The sequence below is a fragment of the Eubalaena glacialis genome, chromosome 5 (assembly GCF_028564815.1).
Source record: "Eubalaena glacialis isolate mEubGla1 chromosome 5, mEubGla1.1.hap2.+ XY, whole genome shotgun sequence".
Lineage (NCBI taxonomy): Eukaryota > Metazoa > Chordata > Mammalia > Artiodactyla > Balaenidae > Eubalaena > Eubalaena glacialis.
The window spans coordinates 35,842,180-35,846,201 of record NC_083720.1 but is presented as its reverse complement, the minus strand read 5'-3'; the positions used below and the strand labels follow the sequence as shown (position 1 = coordinate 35,846,201).

At 35.9% G+C, this 4,022-nt stretch overlaps 1 non-coding gene across 1 annotated transcript; it reads left to right on the top strand.

Annotated features, from left to right (window-relative positions):
* Positions 1-1,237: 1,237 nt before the first annotated feature.
* LOC133092856 (U6 spliceosomal RNA) lies at positions 1,238-1,342 on the top strand. The gene has a single exon (XR_009701207.1). It is a non-coding gene; the product is annotated as a U6 spliceosomal RNA (small nuclear RNA).
* Positions 1,343-4,022: the final 2,680 nt, after the last annotated feature.

Here is a 4,022-nt window from a genome sequence, read left to right as displayed (position 1 = left end):
CAAGTTTGAAAAAATAAAAAAAGAAAACACTTTTAAATTAATGATATTTATCTCATTGTCCACAATATGATCAATCTTGGTAATGATTTATGTGCATGTGAATGCATTCTGCTTTTTTGGATGGAGTGTGCTGTAAATGCCATCTAGGACAAATTGGTTGATTGCATTTTCATATCTTACTCTCAGGAAAACTGTAAGTTATTTCTAAGACCTACACAGCCCTATATAATTTTCTCTCTTACATTTCTTACCTCAACTTTTTCACTTCTCTTCTTGCCCATTTAGCTCAAAATACAAGCTTCTTTTACCATTATTTCAGTCACACAAGCCTCCTTGCTGTTCTGTGAACAGGCCAAGGAAGTTCTGCTCCTAGACTTTGCATGTGTTATTTCTTCATCTGAAATGTTCTTGGCCCAGGGCGTGGCCAAATTTGGCATCTGCTTCAGGACTCTTCTCAGATAAGATAGTAAAAGAAAACTCTCCCCCAGTAAATCTCTATAGAACAGTGAGCTACATCAGTGTTACTTTTCCAACTTACCTGCTTTATTGCTCTACATTATATATGTATAATATTAATGCTCTACATATACTACATATATATATATATATATATATATATATATATAGTTTGCTTCCAGCCACTGAGGTATAACTTCCACTGAAACAGGAAATTTGTTTTGTTCCATTTTTTATTCCCAGTGCCAAAACAGAGCCTGGTACATGGTATGGAATCTCACACTTCTGAAAATATAGGTGTCCAATTATGAGTTTAAGATAATATTCCTGTCCTAAACAATTTGATTACTTTTTTACAAGTGTGGAGTCACACTGTTTTCCTAAACTCTGTGTAAACAGGGCTTGAGGCAGGAGGAAAAGGTGAAAGTAAAATATTGGAAGAAAACTTGCTAACTGTTTCTAAAGCTAAGTTCTAATTACTTCCCTGCCTCCATTTTTTAAAAAAATTTTCTTCTAAAAACCTGCCTTGTTTTTGTCTGCACCCATTGAACCTAGGGTGCCTTTGTGGTTCTGTCTGAAGGTATACCTTCTTCCTACTGCTTTTTTCTCTTCTGCATTTCTAGATGTCTCTTGCTCCTTCTGCATTCACAGGTCTCATCTCATTTATATTTTATAGAAATAAACATGACTCTTCAGTCAACGGCATACTCCAGTTTATCTCATGGTTACATGTTTGTTTTAGCCATTACATCCTTCATCTTGGGAAACAAAATAAAGGACAGTGCTCACTTTGGAAGCACATATACCAAAATTGGAATCATACAGAGAAGATAAGCATGTCCTCTGTGCAAGGATGACATAAATTTGTGATACATTTCATCTTTTTCCAATAAGCATATGAAAAGATAAATCATACATCATTAGAGAATTGCAAATTTTAAAATATGAAATTGTTTCCACTATACATGCGTTAGAATAACTAAAATTCCAAACATTGGCAACATCTAATGCTGGCAAGAATGTGGAGCAACAGAGAAAATACAACATCATGCTGGTGGGAACACAAAATGGTACAAGCACCTTGGAAGACTGTTTGGCAGTTTCTTATAAAAATAAACATATTCCCACCATAAGATCCAGCAATCACATTCCTTGGTATTTACCCAAATGAGTGGAAAGCCTGTGTCCACGCAGAAACCTGCACATGGATATTTATAACAGTTCTACTCATAGAACTTCAGTAGGTAAATGGATAAACTGTGGTCCATCCAGACAATGGAATATTATTCAGTGAGCTATCAAGCCATGACAAGACATGGAAGAAACTTAAATGCATATTACTAAGTGAAAGAAGCCAATCTGAAAGTCTACATCCTGTATGAATCCAGGTATAAGACATTCTAGAAAAGGCAGAACTATGGAGCCAGTTAAAAAAACGATCAGTGGTTGCCAGGGGCTAGAGGAAAGGGAGGGATAAGTAGGTGGAGCACAGAGGATTTTTAAGGCAGTGAAACTATTCTCTATGAAAACATGTCATTACAATTATCAAAACCCATAAAACATATAACACCAAGATGGTACAAATGAACTTATTTACAAAATAGAAATAGAGTCACAGATGTAGAAAACAAACTTATGGTTACCAAGGGAGAAAGCGGGGGAGGGATAAATTGGGAGATTGGGATTGACATATACACAATACTATATAAAAAATAGATAACTAATAAGGACCTACTGTATAGCACAGGGAACCTAACTCAATACTCTGTAATGACCTATGTGGGAAAAGAATCTAAAAAAGAGTGGATATATGTATACGTATAACTGATTCACTTTGCCGTACACCTGAAACTAACACAACATTGTAAATCAACTATACGCTAATAAAAATTTTTTTTTAAAAAGGAGTGAACACTAAGGTAAACTACGGGCTTTGAGTGACCGGTACTGTTCTATTCACTGAGCCTACAGCAGTGACAGACAGATTGAGTCCTCTCTCCATAGAGTTTGGATCCTAATGGAAGAAGAGAGTCAATAAGAAATGTAATAAAAAATTAAATGAAGTGCCTAATTTATATTTTATATTCCCTTCTTCATGCAAATGAATTTTTCTTATTCTCTCTCTCCTTTGCACTCACACGAATGCATGCACAGAAACACACACACAAACACACACACACACACACACACACACACAAGCATGCATCTACTCACAGACCTGGCTGATGGACCTCAGAAAAATAATGATATCTACGATACAAGCTCTGCTACTTTATGCCATGACTAATACCCTTCTAAGCGACTTATTTTTCCTTGAGATTCTTTGGAATGTATTGATCCTTGGAAAACAAACGTTTTGTAATGGATGAGAGAAAGAACAGGGGCAGATGAATTGCGAAGGTGACTGGGTGGACTGTTTTCTGTGACCTGTTCCAATTTTGAAAGTGTAAACCACGATTTGTAAAGTCATAGAAAAGAATATTATTCCAATAAATTTTTAACATCACAACACTGTCAAAGTACACCCTGTTCTTCAAGGGATAAGCTTTAAACTCTTTGTCATTTGTGAAATATGAATCTGAAAGCATACACTAACAAAATCAATAAATGCTTAATTCCTTAGCTGTGCAAACAGTTATAATGCTAAGTTCAATAATTTATGTTCTTCTTTTCTTTGGGGTTTTTTAATGAATTGATGTTTTGGAGGCCAGCAATAAGTTATACAATGAGACATGTCAGAAATCTTGAAAAATGATTGCAAAAATCTCACAATTAGAGCAGATCTACAAGAAAACATTTTCTCCATCTATGCAGATACTGTGTCCTTCCATGGAAGACTGGTGAGGTGTTAAGACCCCAGCCTGAGGAGCAGCCTGTGGGCAGCAATTAGGAAAGGCGGTGATGAAGGGGGCCAGGGAACCCTGTTTCCTTCTCCACTGTCCTCTCCACCAAGAGATGGTACCCACCAGCTGAGAAATGTCTGCCATTTCCACTTAGGAGGGACCTAGCTGGGTTGAGCAGAATTACTATGATGTTCCCCTAGCTCTTCTACTAGAGAACCAGTCTTATGTGCCAGGCTCAGTTTTCTTAAGGGTTACGGCCGAGGATATCCAATTGGCTACTTTGTTTTCAGTAAAGATAAATTGATCTTATAAACAAACCAAAAATAAATAAATACATAAATAAGTAAATAAATAAGAATGAAAAAGCCCTCTTAATTCCAGTTTTATTTCCACCTTTTCCCCAAATCTCCCTTTGAGCTCCATTCCTATGGTCATCCCATTTATATTTTTAAAATAGTCTTAGAATATAATGGTAATGTCCATAAAATCCTATCATTCTTGGTAAAACAAATATTACCATACATTGACAGTTTCCTTTTTACCCCTCCCACAAAGAGATGAGAAAATTGCATCATATAAATAAATATAGAAATAATACCAAAATATTTTTTAAATGGCAGAATTACTAATTTCACAAATGAGCTAGGTGGAAACACAGCTAGAAAATAAGCTGTAGTTAGATTGGATGCTTCCTCTTCATCAGGTCCTCAGCTGATTGTCTCT